A 21,526-nucleotide genomic window follows, 5' to 3' on the forward strand; every position below is an offset into this window, starting at 1 on the left:
CTTATTCCTGTGCCATCTCTTGGACACTATTCCTTCTATTAGTTGGTCTTCTCCAACATTGATATGACAGTTTTGTTTGATATCTCATTTTATTTCATTATATTTAAGTGGTGGATAAGGGAAAGAGAGAATGAGTGAATGAATGTAAGTATGAAAACCTTTCCAGTAACATAAACCTTAACCACTCAACTCTTTTTAAGACCTGTTGCAATAGGGAAATTCAGTTTTCTCCTATGGAATGACAGGTTGTATATACCACTGTAAGGTGGCCTTCATGTCCAGAAGTTGTTATTAACATGTAATGGACTCCATAGTTTTTTGTCTGTAATTTTATTTGGTTATAGTTTAGTGGGTGTTATTTTCTTTTGGGAGTGTAGGTATATTTAGTTATCTTGGTTTTGGGGTGTTTATTGAGATTCTTTGATTTTTGAGAATGAATGTAATTTGGTGGCTAGGGGGAAGGAAAGCATCTGGAAGGACTTGTAGGAGGGGAAGAATATGAACAAAATATATTTTAACTTAAAATTTTTTCATTATAAAAATATAAAAACCAATTAAAATAACATACAAAACTTTTACTATATTCCATATTTATCTATCTTCTTTCATCTCTCTGTATCTGTCTTTGTCTCTCTGTCTGTCTCTCTATTTCTCTGTCTGTCTGTGTGTCAGTCTCTCTCTCCATTCATTTATATCACATCTACAAAAATATATTGATGAAAAATACTTCTTTGACATTACAATGTGTTTGAATTCTCAGACTATAAACATTTAAAGTATACTCACACCTTCTTGAATATATCTGCAGTTCAAGCATTTCATTACTGCAATGGAATTTTGCAAAACCATTAGTGCATGTATCCAAAGAGACAGAGGGATGTCCTGCAAGAAAACAACTGTTTGATATTTGCTTTATCTACTTTTCTCTTATTTATGAGAATTTAAAGGATATGAAGTTCATAAAAACAAAGAGTACTATTTATTTCTTTGTTTTATAGAGATTTCAGACCATCATGTCAAAGACCAAATAGTAGTAAGTCTGATGAGTAGGCTAATGAGAACTTACAATATCCACTACATACAAAGTTGAGGATGAGAGTAAAAAAATGTATTGTATTACTATGGAATCTACAAAGAAAGAGAACATAGAGAATGAGTACATATATGTGTATATTTATGGAAATTATGGGACATATTTCCCTGGTGTGTTCCAGGTAGTTCAGCAATGGATATCTCATACTGGAATGACTGAAAATCCAGTAGTTCAGTTCAGGAGGCTAGGTGTCTCAGCAGTTCAAAGCAGGGGTTGGAATCATTTAAGATTCCTGGAGAGAAGCTTATGGCCATTCTGTGCTGAAATAAAAAAAATCTAGTACAAATTTCAGTAAACTAATTCCAGAGCAGCAGCAGAGATTGATGTGGTACATGAGTGACAGCATGTGTTTGAAAATTAAAGTTTTTTTGTCCTATGACCTTTGTCTGGTCTGTTACTAGAAGTTTATGCCCACCTTTATGGTAATTCTTTTTACTACCAGTAACCTCATAAAAAATGTTACCGGCATTCCTAATAGTTTTTTATATTATTCAATATGCAGTCTAGTGGGAAACAGAGCCTAACCATCAAAAGTCCATTCTTTATCAACCTGACACACAATCCAATCTCTTTCTGTGTTGCTTAATTCCTTATGAAAACAATAATCAGGTCACATGTTCAAATTTTTATAATACAACAATCTCACATACAATACCAAATTCATCATTATACATTTTAAAATAGATGGTGAAGTCCCTTGAGGAATACCTAGCTTTTTTTTCTCACAAATTTAGTAACCAGTTATATATATATATATATATATATATATATATGTGTGTGTGTGTGTGTGTGTGTGTGTGTGTGTGTGTGTGTGTGTGTTTGTGTGTGTGTGTGTATAAATTTTATGACTTATGAGAAATAATTAGTTAAATCACAAATACTGACATACACATGATAATACACAAAAAGTTGTTCATATCAAAAATGTTTTCAATTCTGCAACTCTTCATATGGTTTTAGCTGATATTAATAAACTTATTCTTCTCCCACTCATTATTTATTTCTCCCCATATTAACCAAGTACCTATAAAGGTCTTGTTTCCTTTCCTGTAGGTATGATGTCTAGCTTCATACTCAATGTAATGGGCTCTGTATCATCCTACATGGATTGGTTTTGCATTCAGTTTCCCACTGGCATTAATCACTGGACACGGTAACACAGACCATAGTCCTAAGGGATCTGCTGTAATCCAGACATAATCTTCTATATCTTCATTATAGAAAAACAACAAAAAATTTCCTCAGTAGTGTGGAACAAGAAATTCTCCTAGCATTGTTAGTTCTATAGTAGCCTGCTCACATAAGGGCATTGAAAGCTCAAATTGACCAGGGTGAGGTATAAGGTTCTAATTTGAAGAAATATTTGTGGTGTGTCCAGGCAGTAATACTCTAGCTCCTAAAACCACATTTCTAGGAAAATAAACCATGAAATCATGGCAGCAATAAGCATTAGTTCCTAGATCACTAGAGGTGATATTGAGTGGATACATTCCAAGTGCCACACTGTAATTCCTGGACCCATATAGTGGTGACTAAAAGAGAAAGCTTACAATTACTGGATTCTGATTAAAGTCATAACTACCTCCTGGAGAGCACTGTCATAGCCCTCTATGCAAACACCACATAAATGGTATCTTACCTTGAAAAGGCCACTTCACCATTACAAGCTGGCTGATAAGAGAAGGTAGAGGCAATATTAAGACTAGTAGATTCCATGAAAATGGATCTAATGTAATTCTCTGCCTTTTAAGAGTTCCTTGGTAAGAAATAATGCTCTGTTGCTGTCCAAGTTCCTTCTCTGAAATTCTTGCCTGGTTACAGGAGATGACTGGATTTGGCTCCATATTCCCCACTGCTAACAGTATTAGTTAGGGACAACCTCATTGATTCCTGAGAGTTTTCATTGCTCTGGGTTCTAGATACTCACAGAGATGCCCCAGGATCCAGTTGTCTATCCTAGTACTCCCCTGCAGGGGACTGATCTAAACCATTTGCATATGTGTTACAGTTGTGTTGCTTAGTCTTCTTGTGGGACTACTAACAATGGGATGAGAGTCTGTCTCTGACTCTGCTGCCTGATTTTGAGACCCATTACTCTTACTGTACTACCTCCTCTATCCTTAATAGAAGAGGAATTGTTTAGTCTTACTGAAACTTTATATACCATGGCTGGCTGATATCCATGTTTCTTAAGGGAAACAGGGGAGGAGTACTGGAAGGGTGTGTTGGGGAAGTGGGAGAAGTGGAGGATCTGGGAAGAGGGGAGGGAGGGGAAAGTGATCAGGATTTAAAAACAAAAAACAAATAAATACACACAAAGAAATAATCTGTGTGGAATACCATAATGGTGTATAAGGTATTCATTAAGGTACTAGATGTTAGTTTTGACATGTGCATTATGTCCAGATAAGCAAATCTATAAAAAGAATAAGTATCTAGTCCATTAAGGTGAAAGTATTTTGCTTTCTTCTTTTTAATTTTCCAACTTTTATTGAAAACATTCTTTTCTCATACAATATATACTGATCACAGTTCTCCATCCCTTCAGTCATTCCAGTTCCACCCAATCTTCCCTCATATTAAGGTTCACTTGATTTCTTTCTCTCATTAGAAAAGAATGAGTTTCTAAGATGTAACAACAAAGCATAAGGTAAAATACAGTGAGCTAAACCAAAACCCGGCACATCATATGTTCTAAGTGATAAAGTAATAAGAGTGTTGTGCCTAAGTAGCACATCCCTTATAGGACAATACACAGCATCCACATATCCTGTTAGGTTATCTCAGTTCATCTTTCTATATTCTTAATACATAAGTGATATTTTTCTATGCAATAGTGATGGAGGGATTTCCTAATTTCACTGCCAACAGAATTATTTAGATGTATCAATCTGCCTTCTACATATGACTCAAAAAGAGATAATAATGGTTATCAATCTTCAGAATAGACTCGATGGGTATTTATTCACTCCATTCTTTCATCCTTTCCTCAAGGTGCTTATATACAGGTTGCAGCATCCACTCATTAATACAACAAAATGCAAAGTACTTTCACTGAGTTACCTTATGCTGTGAACTAGGAAATAGAGCCCTCCTCATCACAGCTTCATTTGGTTTATTAGATGAAGGATTCATTTAGAGGCTTTTAAATTGTTATGCTTTATACAGAAAAGAGAAAGATTTCCCATCACCCTCATATTTTCACAACAGGATAAGTAGCTGGTAAACCCACTAGGTATGGATTAGAACATCTTATCTACTCAGTGCTTTACTGGGGATTAACTAGGACAGCAGTGGGGCAGTAGCTCAAAGCCCAGAATCTGAACAGGAAATTTCATTTCTCAATTCATTGGCTCATTTGGAAATGAATAATTTAGTAGGATAATTAATTTTCTCAAAGTGAAAATAAATGGATTGTATTGCATGTGGGCATAACATTGATCTGCATGTTTGGATGTATCATAGAAGGAAGGAAACTCTGAGACACAGACATTAAGCAAGGTAGAATCCACTAATTTCCTTTAGTTTGGAAAATCATGATGTCTCAATTATCTTGGTGGGTTTCATCCTTCATGGGATTTAGGCCCTTTCTCTTTTCCACTATACTTGGAATGTTGTCCTCTGATGTAGGCTGTTTACACCAATCTCAGTTCTTTTCATATGAAAAGTTTCTTGCTTCATTCTTGTGGCCAAATTAGCCAAAGAGGACTTCATCCCTGAGCTCTTACTGCCTGTTGTTTGAGCTGAAATCATGATGCCTGCGGGTGCAGAAGAAAATCTATAAACATATTTTCCAGCTTTGTTTTTCACCTGAGTATAGGGCCTCAGATGCAGAGCCCAAGGGTAGAAAGAGTTCCAGAATTCTCAGTGACAGTGGAAGAGGTATAAGAAAGTGCTCAGACTGAGACAGCTCTCTGCATTACTGTGACAGCCTCACCCATCAACAAAGTTAGAAGCGCATATGGTCACAAACATTTGAGCTAAGTATAAACCTGCTGGACACTGTGAGATCTGGATCCATCAGACTTATGTCTGAGCAGACACGTGTGTTGGTGGGATGTTTTATTTTATTTACTATTATCAGGATCTTGTCTAATCACAGTCATGTATATGCCTACAGCTTCTCTGAGTGTTATGTCAGAATCAAAGAAGATTTTCACCATGAAGGAGATGTGGTCATTGGTGCATTTTTCCCAGTTCATACTATCTACACAAGCAACAAAGTTCCACATCCTTATCTGCCATACTATTTCACTGATGTTCACATACAGTAAGTGTTGTTATTCATTTATCCTGTTTCAGATTTCATATTACATATGTCACAGGTGATATATGTATTCAAACCTCCAAATTTCCTTTTTTATGAAGAAAAACTCTCCTCCAATCTAAACTTCTTATTTAATAGTATGTTATTCTTTTATTTTATTTTCTCAAAGATGATACAGTAAGTTTGCTTGTTTGTTTATTGAATATTGTTTCCAAATATGATAATTGTGATCTTGTGATCTTACTTGACCATACCTTTACAGCCACATGTTTTTCATGTTAGATTTTCAGAGGGAAGATGGTTTTATCAAAGTTTGACCTACCTCTGCAGGGCAGTATGGAAATTGAGATATACTACTATGAAAAGAGTGAAGCCCCCAAAAGCTCTTACTTCAGAGGGATTGATGGTAGAGTCACAAGTTTTCATGTGTTAAATGCCACTGATTTAGGAGTAAAGAGTCACATTTAGAATTTGGAAATAGTTCATTGTATTTAGACATCTCTGTCTGTCTTCAAGGTTATTTGCTCATCTTTTACTCCCAGACATATTTTCCCTTTTACATGTTTGTTCCATGCATCTTAAATATGTTTTTATCTCATTTTCATGATTGTTTTCATAAGACACATTGACATGATTATGGCCATATAGGACTGTTTTGTATTAAGTCAGAAATAAAATCAAACTAAGTTTGTGGTAGGGAAATATTTTTGTTACTACAAATGATTAATATGTGTGTCTTTCTGCCTTTCCTATTCTCCCTCAAAATCTACCATTGTATAACAACTTTCCTAAATTTAGTAATGCAAGTTAGGATACAAGACATATATATATATATATATATATATATATATATATATATATATATATATATATATATATATATATATATAAAATATACATACATATCTATCAGAACTACCATCCTTTATTGCAGTATGAGAGTTCATATACATGTTCAAAGAGGGAATGAATTCTCTCTCTTAAGCTGTGTCTCTTTGTCTCTTTTCAATTGTTTCTGAATTTTTACATGCCTGGAAATACTCATCTTAGTTATCAACATTACAAAACTTATAAGCTGTGGCCAGGAATTTTGCTCCACTAAATTGGTTTTTGTGTGCTCCAAATTACTAAATGGATTTTACTTTAAGTCTATCATAACTGTTCAGAAAATATGATATTTGAAAAATAAAATTTTACACCAATTTCCAGATTAATGTAAGTGATCTTTTAGGGGCAACTTGACTTAGACTTTTGGAATCCACAAGGTACAGACTTTTCAAAGCATTTTTACCACAATTTTTGTGTTTCCATGCACACTCATGTCTCAGGTTTCACATTCAGGGGAGAGATCATCTGTGGAAAGATAACTTCACCTTCCACTATGTGTTGAGATCAAACTCATCCCATCTCAGTACAAGAATTTTGCCCTGGGTGAACCATATTTTCTCCCATATAGCAAATCCTGTTATATATGATGACTGTTATCCTATCAAATTAAAATTGGTATCATCTCTAGAAAATATGAGATGAAGAACATGTCCCTCCCATTTACTTAAAAATGTGGTTGTCTTGATACATCAAAGTAGATCTCCCCAAATCTACAAACATATCTTATGTATATGATGTAGTATAAATTCATGTATCATATGAATTTTATCTTTCACAATTTGGATGTTAAGAGTTTTTCTGTTTTATTACAAATATATTGCTTTTTGTATGAAGTTTCACACACTGTAATCCAAAAGTATTTCTTACAGCTTATTCTATAATATTTTGCAGTGCGATGCTTGTTTTAAAATTTTTATTACTTCATTATTTTTGAAATTATAATATAATTGTAGCACTTCTCTTTTCCTTACCTCCAAACCTTTCCAAATAACTCTGCTTCCTCCCTTTCAAATTCATAGGCTATTTAAAAAGTTGTTGTTACATGGACATATGTTTCTACACACACACACACACACACACACACACACACACACACGATACTAAATAAAAACAGGTCAGAATATATAAAGCTACACCATATATAAAGGTCACACTCAAAAATACACAATGGTGTATGTATACATTGTATATTTTTGAGGGTGACCATTTGATATCTGATATTTCATTGAGTTGCTTTACCCTGTAAAATATCATTTCTCTGATTCTTCACATTCCTTAGTTTCCTGTACTTCTTTGTTTAGGATTAAGACCTTATGATCATTCTCCCAGATACTTTGGTATCTCTAATACTCTCCTACTCATTCATATCATGTTTAGGCAGTCATGCTCATGAAGCTTTCAGGATGAGACACTAATTATAAAATGCCACAATTTTTGAACAAATTCCATAACTTGAACTGATAAAGATGTATTAACATTGCTTTTTAATAAAAGGAATAACCAGTTTTATTATCTTTTTTAGGACAAATAGTTACGGGCAAAACTACATACATATAAATACATGTACATTTTATTTTTCCAGAGTTGAAAAACAAGCAATAAAGATATATAACTATCAATTTTCTGGAGCATAACTCAGACAGAGCAAGTCACCTTGCATGTTTTCTCGGTGTGTCCTCCTTCTGTGTATTAGCAATGAAAATGGCTCTACTCCTAACTCTGTTTATGGTTCTGAGCTCTTCCCTCCGTTGTTGCCTGTGGCCTCACAATTGATGTTCCTCTTTCCATGAACTGAAGCTTTGTGGCCTTCTCTCTTCATATGGGCAGCATGATCACTGAATACTCTCTACTTCCTTTTATGAAGGTCTAGGTGGACTGCATTAATTTATTTTTAAAGCCCTTCTTTGGCGCTTGTTCTGGTGTAGCCACTGGGCTTTGTTAATCCTTAGTATGTACTTTTCACTAGTACTGAGATCTTACTTGCTAGCCTCTTTTTCGTAGGGTGTTTCACAAAGAATATGTAATCTGCCCTGATATATTACACCACAACAAGACACACACATACAGGCAGTTATAAGATACACACCAACATGCCTGGTGTAAGAATTTTTTTGTGGTTTCATAGAAGTGAATGCTGATGGCAGTCAGAGTTACCACTGTAGTGATTCTTTTAACGTTTATCTCAATGTGTCACTTCCAGAAATGCATGTGCCTATATAACACTGCATTCACATTCAGTAATAATTCAGACCATTTTAGATTGATTTTGTCTGATGAAATTAAAAAAAATATTAACTTGTCCAATGTCACTTTTATGTCTCATGTAATAATGACATTTCTGTTGTCCAATGGAAATTATATAATTAAGGGACAGTAATTCCTATGCCATATTATAAGATTTCTATGACTTCCAATAAGCCTGTCTATCATCTACAGTTATCATCCATTGACAATACTGTACATCATGAGTTACTAAATTATATTTCTGTAAAGTTAGAATCTTATGGTTTTATTTCTCACCATTTTTGCCAATTTCTTTTCTTCTATTATTTTTAATTAAGAGCAGGGATCGTGATGCCTCCAGAAGTTGTTTTTATTGTATAGGATTCTTTTGGCTATTCTGGGTTTTTTTGTTTTTTTCATATGAAGTTGAGTATTGTTCTTTCCAGGTCTGTGAAGAATTGTGTTGGTATTTTGATGGGGATTGCACTGAATCTGTAGATTGCTTTTGGTAAGTTTGCCATTTTTACTATGTTAGTCCTGCCTATCCATGAGCAAGGGAGGTCTTTCCATTTTCTGACATCTTCTTCAATTTCTTTTTTTCAGGGACTTAAATTCTTGTCATATAGGTCCTTCGCATGCTTAGTTAGAGTTACCCCAAGGTATTTTATATCATTTGTGGCTATTTTAAAGGGTGATGTTTCTCTGATTTCTTTCTCAGCCCATTAGTCATTTGTATATAGGAGGGCTAGTGATTTTGATTTGGGTTAATCTTGTATCCTGCTACATTACTGAAGGTGTTTATAAACTGAGTTCCTTGGTTGATTTTGGGATCATTTATGTATACTAATATGTCATCTGCAAATAATGAAAGCTTGAATTCTTCCTTGCTAATTTGTATCCCCTTGATCTCCTTATGTTGTCTTATTGCTCTGGCTAGAACTTCAAGTACTATATTGAATAAGTATGGGGAGAGGGGACATCCTTGTCTTGTTCCTGATTTTAGTGGAATTGCTTTGAGTTTCTCTCAATTTACTTTGATGTTGTCTGTTGGCTTGCTGTAAATTGCCTCTATTATGTTTAGATATGGTCCCTGTATCCCTGATCTCTCCAAGACCTTTACTATGAAGGAGTGTTGGATTTTGTCAAAGGCCTTTTCAGCATCTAGTGAGATGATCATATGAGTTTCTTCTTTCAGTTTGTTTATATGGTGTATTACATTGACAGACTTTGGTATGTTGAACCATCCTTGCATCTCTGGGATGAAGCCTACTAGGTCATGGTGGATAATTGTTTTGATGTGTTTTTGGAGTCTGTTTGCCAGTATTTTATTGAGTAATTTTGCATCAGTGTTCATGAGGGATATTGGTCTGTAGCTCTATTTCTTTGTTGCAACTTTATTTGGCTTGGGAATCAGGGTAATTGTGGCCTTATAGAAGGAGTTTGGTAATGTTCCTTCTGTTTCTATTTTTGGAACAATTTAAAGAGTATTGGTATTAACTCTTCTTTGAAGATCTGGTAGAATTCTGCACTGAAACCATCTGGTCCTGGGAGATTTTAATGACTGTTTCTATTTTCTTGGTGGTTATTGGTCAATTTAAATAGTTTATCTGGTTTTGATTTAACTTAGGTATGTGGTACTTATCCAGAAAATTATCCATTTTTTTTAGACTTTCTGGTTTTGTGGAATAGAGGTTTTTGTAGTAGGACCTGATGATTCTCTAGATTTCATCATTGTTAGTGGTTATGTCTCCCTTTTCATTTCTGATTTTGCTCATTTGGATGTTCTCTCTCTGCCTTTTGGTTAGTTTGAATAAGGGCTTTTCTATCTTGTTGATTTTCTCAAAGAATCAACTCTTTGTTTCATTGATTCTTTGTATTGTTCTCTTTGTTTCTATTTTATTGTTTTCAGCTCTCAATTTGATTATTTCTTGGAATCTATTCCTCCTGGGTGATTTTGCTTCTTCTTGTTCTAGAGATTCAGGTGTGCTGTTAAGTCACTACTGTGAGATTTCTCCAACTTCTATATGTGGGCATTTAGTGCTATGAATTTTCCTCTTAGACTGCTTTCATAGCATCCCATAAGTTTGGCTATGTAGTATATTCATTTTCATTGATCTCTAGGAAGTATTTAATTTCTTTCTTTATTTCTTCCTTTACCCAAGGTGATTCAGTTGAGTATCATTCAGTTTCCATGAGATTGTAGGCTCTCTGTAGTTTTTTGTTGTTGTTAAAATCTAACTTTAAACCATGGTGGTCTGATAGAACACAGGAGGTTATTCCAATTTTTTTGTATCTGTTGATATTTGCTTTGTGGCCGAGTAAGTGGTTGATTTTAGAGACGGTTCCATTTTCCTTCCAGTGCTTCCTGTAGACCTGGATTTGTGGATAGGTATTGTTTAAATCTAGATTTGTCTTGCAGTGTCTTGTTCACTCCAACTATGGTCATTGAAAATTTTGCTGGGTATATTAGTCTAGGCTGGCATCCATCGTTTCTTAGTGTCTGCATTACACCTGTCCAAGTTCTTTTGCCTTTCAAAGTCTCCATTGAGAAGTCGGGTTTTATTCTGATGGGTTTGCCTTTATAAGTCACTTGTCCTTTTTCATTTGCTGCTCTTAATATTTTTTCTTTATTCTGTAGGTTTAATGGTTTAATTATCATGGGGTGAGGAGACTTTTTTGGGGGGAATAGTCTGTTTGGTGTTCTATAGGCTTCTTGTAACTTCATAGGTATTTCCTTCTTTAAGTTGGGAAAGTTTTCTTCTATGATCTTGTTGAATATATTTTCTGTGCCTTTGAGTTGGTATTCTTCTCCTTCCCCTATCCCTATTATTCTTAGGTTTGGTCTTTTCATGGTGTCCCAGATATCTTGGACATTTTGTGTTATGACTTTTTTGGCTTTGGTATTTTCTTTGATTGATGAATCTATTTCCCCTATTGTATCCTCTACACCAGAAATCCTCTATTCCTTCTCTTGTATTCTGTTGGTTATGCTTGCATCTGTGTTTCCTGTTCGTTTACTCAGATTTTCTGTTTCCAGCATTCCCTGTGTTTGTGTCTTCTTCATTGTTTCTATTTCCCTTTTCAGGTCATGAACTGTTTCCCTCACCTGTTTCATTGTTTTTTCATGAATTTCATTAAGGGATTTATTGATTTCTTCCTATTTTTTTAATTTTATTTTCCTATATTTCTTTATAACTTTCTTCCAAATTTTTATTTGTCTTTTTCTCATTTTTTTATTCATTTCTTCCACTTTTTTTTGTTTGTCTTTTCCTCAATTTCATTTTTCATTTTTTCTTGAAAGGCCTCTAGCATTTTCATGATGCTATTCTTAAGCTCTCTTTCTTCTGTTTCTTCTACCTTGTGATGTTCAGTTCTTCCTGATGGAGGAGGTCTAGGTTCTGTTGATGCCATATTGTTCATCATGTTGTTGTATGTACTTCTGCCTTGAAGTCTGCCCATCTACTCCTCTAATGGATATAAGAGGTGCCTATGTCTGAGTGAGTTGCTATTGGTCCACTCTGTACTTGTTGTGTCTGTGTCTCGGGGGGCCCATCTGGGTCCTGTCTTAGCTCTTGGTCTAATTTGAGCAGGCAGATTCTGTGTCTCAGGGAGCTTCTCTTGGGTCAACTAAAGCTAGATAATTTTGTGACTCACTGGTCCACTCTTGGTCTTATCAGGGCTCTTGGTCCAATCAGAGCTGACAGATTTTATGTTTCAGGAAGCCTCTCTTGGTCCAATGAGAGGTGGCAGTGTAGATGTTACCAAACTTCTTATTAAATAAGAAACACAGAACCAATGCAAAGAAGAAAGCCAAGAGGTCAGAGCTAAGAGCTAAAACCTTACCCTTCCTCCTGCGGTGGTCCTACCTCTCTGAACCAGAGCTACTTTCTGTGTTAAAGTCCTTATATAAAATTTCTGTTCTGCTTTCTCATTGGTTGTAAACCCAACCACATGACCGCCTCATCACAGCCTGTCTGTATAGACCTCCAGGTTTTCCATGATTGGTATTGAGATAAAAGGCATATGTATCCAATAATGGCTGTATCCCTGAACATACAGAGACTTACCTAGCTCTGCCTACCACGTGCTGAGATTAAAAGCAAACGACACCACTGCCCTGATTTCCTATGGCTTGTTTATAGCTCTGACCCTGGGCAACTTTATTTACTAACATACAAATAACATTTTCATACAAATAAAATATGACCGTATCTCCCCTTTTCTATTTTAATAAAAAGAAAAAAGGAGAAAGCGTATAACTAACATAAGAAAAAGTATATACAAAAGTACAATAACTATATACAATAAATACAAGTAATAAATACCTAAACAATGTCTAGTTCATTTGTATTTGACAAATTCAGAGAAAATAATTCCATTATCTATCCTATTGTATCTAATTCACTTTCTATCCTAATTAATCTTCAACTATAACTAACTAAACTTTAACTCCCTCAGAGACCCAAGAAGGAAATAATATAGGCTAACAAAAATAAAAACAGGAAGTACATGCAAGCAACTTCCAAAAAATTGTGAGTTGACAGAAACAGCCAGCTGCTTGTATAGTCATCTGAGGTTTCTCCGCAGTGTTGGGGCATCATCTTCAGCCTATAGGCTTAGCCTATCTGACAGACTCATTTGTGAAGTAGGATGTACACAAGGTCAATAGTTCAACCTCACATTGGGTGAGAGCAGTCTATATACCAGAAACACCTGAATTCCACTAGTGTCATGTCATGATTCAGGATTTTAAATTCTGGAAATTGTTGATGGTTTTTTAATTCAGCTGTCCATTCTTCTTGGCTATGTGTGCATGTGGCTTCATCTCAGCATCCCGTTCTTCTCCACATCCCTCTATTAAATGCCAGTCTACTATTGAGAGGCATAAGCTTAATTACTCAAGAATAACTGTTTCAGCTACTGTCCCATTGCACATCAGAAGCCATCGGCCCACTGCCTGTTCAGCTGCCTTTGAAGAAAAGGGCACTGTACCTTTCCTGGATTGCAAAGGCCACTTCAGGGATGGTGCCATATTGTCCTAGCCTCAGAAGATTCCTTTTGATAAAGCCATAACCATACTTGTTTTGACAAGAATCAGTAGTCCTTTGTTTCCTGTCCTGTCTGTCCTGTTTGTCAGTATTTGATTCGAGGATACTTTGTTGTCCAGTGACTAACTTTTGCCACAATGAAAGGTAACTCCATTTGCAGTTTTTTCAATGCCCATATTTTCTCTAAAGTAGATTGGTACTGCCAGGAGCTGACATGTCTCATAACAATAACAAAAAAGAAAAATTTTCTAAGTTATTAAAACATTTTAAATGCCATATTCTGTAGATCTCTGAAGGGTCTGAAGATAACCTGTCTATCTAAATTATATCTACTCAATCTTGCAAACATACCTAATATGACTACAACTTCTGTTATAATGTCTAACTACTAACTTTCATTTCTTTATATCCTAATAGTTGGTAATAACAACATTCAAGGATGAGAAAATTGCATTACATTGTTAAATGAACGGTATAATTAGAAATATACACATAGCATTTTATAACAATATCAATTTCAATATATATAATTTGTATACAATATAAAATGATCCAATCCAATGTAAAGTATTTACATTTTTCTTTTCTTTCTTTTTTTAAATAAGAACCTTAAATCTAATCTCCTTTGCTTAGCCCTTTTCCTAACCCTTGACAACAACTTGTAACCAACCCCCCAATCAATGAAAATTATCCCAGACCCAAAACCCATTAAAAGACCAAAAAAACCACCCGCCCCACACCACCTCCTTGGGAATGTGGACATCATATTCTTGAAATTGCTTCCTGCTGGGTATGGGCGAAGGTATCTTTATCCTTAAAAGAAAAATTTTAGGTTAATTATCAAATTCTAGGAAAGGTAACTATATCCTTCATTATCCAGTCTGTCTATAATGCCAAAGTTCAGGGTTTAACTCAAATCTTTATTCAAGTAGTCTTTGAGACTGGATCATCTCAGCTGGCTCTCTCAAAATTGCTCGGAGCACTTTGTAGTTCAAAGCTGATCTGTAGATGATGTTTGTCAGCTAAGTGATGTAATTATTTTCCATGTGGAATTGTTGTTGTTGTGGAATCCCATCTTCTTCCTGGAGCCTTCAGTTGATGTTAGGCCTGGACGTGATTTCCTGCAAAATACTGATAAGAAACTTGAACACGCCAGGCGGTGTTGGCGCACGCCTTTAATCCCAGCACTCGGGAGGCAGAGACAGGCGGATCTCTGTGAGTTCGAGGCCAGCCTGGGCTACCAAGTGAGTTCCAGGAAAGGCACAAAGCTACACAGAGAAACCCTGTCTCGAAAAACCAAAAAAAAAAAAAAAAAGAAACTTGAACACAAAGACTATATATGCAGCTTTTTAGAATTAATTAGTACTCTATATGACCATTTATATCTTAACAAAGTTTAAAATGTATGTATATATATTAATCTTGTAAATTTTGATATAAAATTCATATTTTAAGAAAAGTTTAAAGAATCAGAATAGAATCAAAGAGTTAAGATTAGTAATAGAATAGTCCCTTAATTAATTTGGCTTTTCTCCTGTCCCATAGCAGAAGATGGCTCTTTTCTTCTGGCATGATACAGGGAGTTTACATTTTCCTTTTAACAACATGCTTGAGTTTAATGAAGGAGAGACCCATTCTCCAACTCCAAAGTCAGCTTTAAATTTTAATTGAACTGGGACTATTAAAAGACCAATAGTGTTGAATCTTTAAGGAAAAGCAGAAACAAACATTTAGGAAGACATAAATTTTTTTAGATGACATACCCATACGCCATTTCACTCTGTTTCTTAGGAAAAACAATTTGTCCCTTTTCTTCAGTTGTCTCATTTGTCCAGTGTTCTTCAAATTCCTTAACCTTCATTCTCCTAAAAGACAAAAACAAAAACCTTTCCCCAAGGTTTTTTGGGGATGTTCCTTTTTGGCAAGTTATTATCTGATTAAATAAAAAGGCATGTGTTACTGGTATAAGTTAGTTTAAATTGGATGTTCATGATAGTTGATGAACTATCACCTCCTCTAATTAAGAGGTCTCTCTTGTTCAAATCAAACCTTTATCAATTTTGATGGTACCCACAGCTTATCTTCTCCTGTAGAAACAAAAGCAAAATCTCGTCCCCAATATAACACATATCCTGGTTTCCATCTGAAGTCAGCACATCCTTAAAGTATATAGGTTGATTTAATTCTGTAGATTTTTCTATTATCCCATATCTCTCTGCAGCTGTTGTTCCTTTCTCATTGGCACTGAGAAAATTCAAAGTTAATAGACGTGCCCTTCATGTACTTTCTTTTCTACCAAGGCCAATTTTTTCTCAGCTTCAGGTGATAATTCTCTTGGACAATTTAAGTCCTTGTCACCTTCTAAGGTTTTAAAAAAAATTATTCAGTTCGTCATTTTTTACCCCAACAATAGTTCTTAGATGAGAAATGTCTCCAAATAATATTTGAAAGTCTTTAAGAGTCTGTAGTCGATCTCTCCTAATTTGCATCTTTTGAGGTCTAATTATTTGAAGTTCTATTTTATATCCTAAATAATTAATAGAATCTCCTCTTTGTATCTTTTCAGGAGCAATTTGTAATCCCCAGCAAGGCAAAATTTTCTTTACTTCTTCAAACATTCTCTCTAAAGTATCTGCATTTGAGTCAGCTAATAAAATATCATCCATATAATGATAAATTATAGATTTAGAAAATTTTTTACATATCACTTCTAATGGCTGTTGTACAAAATATTGGCACAAAGTTGCGCTATTCAACATTCCCTGTGGGAGAAACCTCCATTGAAATCTTTTAACCGGTTGAGAATTATTAAAAGTAGGTACTGTGAAAGCAAATCTTTCTCTGTCTTTTTCTTGTAAGGGTATTGAAAAGAAACAGTCTTTTAAATCAATAACAATAAATAATAAAGCCATCCTTTTGGTAACAGAGTAGGCAAAGGAATTCCACATTGTAGAGAGCCCATTGGCTGAATTACTTTGTTAATCGCTCTAAGGTCTGTTACCATTCTCCATTTATTTACCAGATTTCTCTTTAATAACAAATACAGGAGAATTATAAGGGCTGGTTGATTCCTCAATATGATGAGCATTTAACTGTTCTTCTACCAGCTCTTCTAAAGCCTGGAGTTTCTCTGTTGTTAAAGGCCATTGCTGAACCCATACAGGCTTGTCTGTTGATCATTTTAAAGGTAGAGATGTTGGTGTTTTTGGAAGATTATCAGTTGTTGTGCCCTGTTCTTGTATGACATGGATGGCTAGTGAGCACTCATTAGAATAATATCTTCTAATATTTCTCTCAGAAGCATGTGGTAGTTTATGATTTGTTTCTGAGGTTGGAGGGATGTTAATCTGAGTATTCCATTGTTGTAACAAGTCTCGACCCCACAGGTTCATAGCTCTGTTAGCCATATATGGTTTTAATTTTCCTTTCTGATCTTCTGGACCTATACATTCAAGCCATCTTGCACTTTGTTTCACTCGAGATAATGTCCAAGTTCCTAACAGTTGAACGTTTACCTCCTGTAGAGGCCAAGTTGGATGCCAAAATTCTGGTGCAATTATGGTAATGTCCGCACCTGTGTCTACCAGACCAGACAACAAAACACCATTTATTTTTATTGTTAGTTTTGGTCTTTGTTCATTAATAGAAGTTTGCCAAAAAAATTTCTTTATGTTTTTTCCTGAATTTCCTATTCTCTCTGTTTCATCATCTCGACTAACATGATTTATTCCAATAGGCATTTGGTTATTTAGTTGCTTTGAGTAGGGTTTTCCTCTACAACTGCAGGAAAGGTTTGAACTGGCTTTACTGTGGGGGCCTGCCTGAGGCCCTTCTGAGAGTTTCCCAAAGCTCGAGGCAGAGGATTACCCTGTCTGTCCCTTGTTGATCTACATTCGTTGGTCCAGTGTTTTCCCTTACCACACCTTCTGCATACTCCAGAAGGAAGGGGCATTCTGTTGCCAGTGTTCCTTGAAGAAACATTATTTCTAGGAATGAGCTGTTTACAATCCCTTTTCAAATGTCCTTGCTTTCCACATCCAAAACGTCTAACATTTCTCAAACCTTTTGAAATTGGTTCTCCTACCCACATATCATCATGGTCATAAGCCTCAACATTAACTGTATCTCTAATCCAATCTCCCAAAGGTGCAGATCTTGCCTTTAACGGCCTGATTATTCTTTTGCATGCTGCATTTGCATTCTCAAAGGCTAAAGATTCAATTATTATCTGACTAGCCTCTGAATTCAGGACCATTCTCTGTACTGCTGAAATCAATCTTTGTAAGAAATCTGTGAAAGATTCTTTTGGGCCCTGTATAACCTTGGAATATGACTCAGTTATTTTTCCTGGTTCTTCAACTCTATCCCATGCATTCAAGGCTACCATTCGACATAAAACTTGGGTTTGGACATCATATAAACATTGTGTTTGTACTGAAGCATATTGGCCTTCTCCAATAAGCTGATCCTGGCAGACTTGTATTCCGTTATCCCTCGATTGTTTTTCTATATTTTTAGCCTCATTTTTGAACCACATTTTCCACTGGAGATTTTGTCCAGTTTCAAGAACAGCCTGTGCCAAATCCCGCCAGTCCTTTAGTAGAATCCTATTGCAAGTTGACCAGGTGTTTAACATTTGCTTTACATATGGGAAATTCATGCCATAAGATGCTATTGCTTCCTTAAATCTTCGTAAGTCTAACATTTTAACTGGAATCCAAGTATTTTGTTCATTCACTTCATCAGGTAGCTGCTGTATGGCTACCAGATAAATTAAGGGTGATTGTGTGAAAACTGGCTTTCTTTCTGTAACCTTATGATCCAATTTTGAAACAACTTCACTGTTAGTTTCTTCTGTCTGAATTTGAATTTCTCTATAATTCATTTTTACCAGTTTAAGAAGTTTTTCTAAGACTGTTATCCTGGCACTTAAATTGACTATCTTTTTAAATAGTAAAATGAGGATAAGAAAAGTAATAAACTGAATAATTCGATCAACATTCAACTTCTCATATAGTTGTTCCATTGTCAGAGTGCTTAAAATTTCAAGCAAAGCCCAATTTTCTTCCTATGTGCACATAAAGCCCATTTTTTTAATGTAGAAAAAAATTCTCTTTTAAATAGATATGTTAATTGACTTACCAAGTCTGTGTAGAACAGTAGAATCCAAGGGAATTTCAAAACATCCACCTGGTGTTCGAGGTGTGAATCCGGAGAGAGAGAGAGAGAGAGAGAGAGAGAGAGAGAGAGAGAGAGAGCAAGAAAGCGTAGCCGCTTGAGCTGAGTCAAGCCTTGGCTTTACAGGCAGGGGCCCTGTTAGGCAGCGCAAGCCTGAATTGTTTGTAGCAGTTTCAAGTAGCCCCAGCTGCGGGTCAGTAAGGCCTGGGCCTGAGCTAGAGAGCCGGGCCACCCAGGCCAGAAACCGGACCTGCCGCCAAGCCAAGCCAAGTGGTTTTTAATGGATTCTTATCACGTTGGGCGTCAAATGTAGATGTAACCAACCTTCTTATTAAATAAGAAACACAGAACCAATGCAAAGAAGAAAGTCAAGAGGTCAGAGCTAAAAGCTAAAACCTTACCCTTCCTCCTGCAGTCCCCATCATCTTTGTTTTTATTTTATTGATTTGTGGATAGGTGTTGTTTAAATCTGGTTTTGTCTTGGAATGTCTTATTCACTCTGGCTATGGTGATTCAAAATATTACTGGGTGTGTTAGTCTTGGCTGGCATCCATGGTCTTTTAGTGTCTGCATTACATCTGTCCAGGACTTTCTGGTTTTCAGAGTCTCCATTGAGAAGTCAAGTGTTATTCTGATGGGTCTGCTTTTGTAAGTCACTTGGCCTTTTTCCTTTGCAGCTCTTAATATTCTTTCTTTATTCTGTATGCTCAGTGGTTTAATTATTATGGTTATATTTTATATTTACTCCATCTATACAGACCTCCAGGTCTTCTATGGTTGGTATTGAGATTAAAGGCATGTGTCTCCATGTTGGTGGTATCCTTGAACACACAGAGATCTGCCTGTCATGTGATCAGGATTAAGGGCATGTGCTACCACTGCCAGACTTGTGCTATAGCTTGCTATTAGCTCTGACCCCCAGGCAACTTTATTTATTAACATACAAATAAAACCACATTTCAGTACAAATAAAATATCACCATAAATTACTATGTGGCAAGGGGAATTTTTTGGAGCGTCTAGTCTATTTGGTGTTCTGTGAGCTTCTTATATCTTCATAGGTATTTCCTTAAGTTGGGAAAGTTCTCTTTTATGATTTTGTTGAATGTATTTTCTATGCCTTTGAGTTGGCCTTCTTCTTCTTCTTCTTCTTCTTCTTCTTCTTCTTCTTCTTCTTCTTCTTCTTCTTCTTCTTCTTCTATACCTATTATTCTTAGGTTTGGAGTCCCAGACTTCTTGTGCATTTTGTGTCATGATATTTTTGGCTTTGGGGTTTCCTTTGACTGATGAATCTGTATCTCTTATTGTATCTTCTACACCAGAGATTCTCTCTTCCATCTCTTGTATTCTGTTGGTTATGCTTGCATCTGTGTTTCCTGTTCATTTACTCAGATTTTCTATTTCCAGCAAACCCTCAGTTTGTGTCTTCTTCATTGTTTCTATTCACTTTTCAGGTCTTGAACTGTTTCCTTCACATGTTTAATTGTGTTTTCATTGTTTTCTTGGCTTTCTTTAAGGGATTTAGTGACTTCTTTCAATATTTGTTTGTCTTCTCCTCTATTCCATTTTTGATTTCTTCCAATTTTTTTTTGTTTTATTTTGTTTTCCCTCAATTTCTTTAAGGGAATTTTTCATTTCCTCTTTAAAGCCCTCTAGCATTTTCTTGAAGTTATTTTTCAGGTCACTTTCTTCTGCTTCTTCTACATTGTGATGTTCATATCTTGCTGTTGTAGGAGGGCTCGGTTCTGGTGATGCCAAACTGCTCTTTATGTTGTTGTATGTAATTTTGCAGTGGTGTCTACCTGTCTCTTCCTCCAATATGTGCAAGAGGTGCCTGTGTCTGAGCGAGCTGCTATTGGTCCAATCTGTACTGTTATTTGTCCAATCTGTGTTTTGTAGGGTCCCTGTGGGTCTGATCTTAGCTCTTGGTCTTATTAGACCTGGAAGATTCTGTATGTCAGGGAGCTACTCTTGATCCAATCCAAGCTAGCTGATTCTGTGGCTCAGGGAGCCACTCTTGGTCTTATCAGGCCTCTTGGTCCAGTCAGAGCTGATGCATTCTGTGTCTCTAGAAGCCTCTCTTGGTCAAATGAGAGCTGGCAGATTCCATGTCTCAGGAAGTTATTGGGGTCACAGGTGGTTGAGTATTGGAGTATGGCATAGAATATGTAGAGTGTAGAACATGTAGATTGCAAGGTCCAATGGAGGGTTTTAGTGGGGGTCCTGCCCTTAGGGTTCTTCCCTGCTGGCCACCAACTAGGGCAGAGTTGGGTGGAGGTTCATGTTGACTGGCTGTGTCCCAGGGCCTGGGTCCTAGAGGCAGGAATCTCTGGGTGGGAGAAGAGTCACTCACCTCTTGGTCCATGTCTCAGGAAGTTACTGTGGTCATAAACTGATGGATATTGGGATAGGGTGTGGGTCTTGTAAATGGCAGGGTCTCATGGGTGTGTTTGCTGGGGGAGCCTAGCCACAAGAGTTTTCCCTGCTGGTCGGCAACTAGGGCAGAGTTCACCAATTACTTAAGGTTTACACATTAGTGAAAATTCTTAAAAATAAATATGCATGAAATATATTCAAATATAAAATCAATTTTTAAAAAGTATGTAGGAGATAGGATTAAACTTTCTTGTATATAAAGAATGTGAAATATTCAGATCACATTTATGCAATTGAGAGTGTCATAAGTTTCCTTGACTTGAATACAGCTGAGTGCTGATTCAGAAAAAACTAATTTGATTTGTTTCCTTTCTGTTTTTTATTTTTACATGAGCTTTGGCAGGTCTGGTGTCACAAGAACTATGCATTCATGTGCACAATTGTTCTATTCTT

The 21,526-nt window shown here is 35.9% G+C and overlaps 1 pseudogene; it reads left to right on the forward strand.

Annotated features, from left to right (window-relative positions):
- The first annotated feature begins 4,018 nt into the window (after positions 1-4,018).
- LOC131903891 (vomeronasal type-2 receptor 116-like) overlaps positions 4,019-21,526 on the forward strand; it is a 38,094-nt pseudogene continuing 20,586 nt past the window's right edge.

Source organism: Peromyscus eremicus, chromosome 1 (genome assembly GCF_949786415.1).
Source record: "Peromyscus eremicus chromosome 1, PerEre_H2_v1, whole genome shotgun sequence".
Classification (NCBI taxonomy): Eukaryota; Metazoa; Chordata; class Mammalia; order Rodentia; family Cricetidae; genus Peromyscus; species Peromyscus eremicus.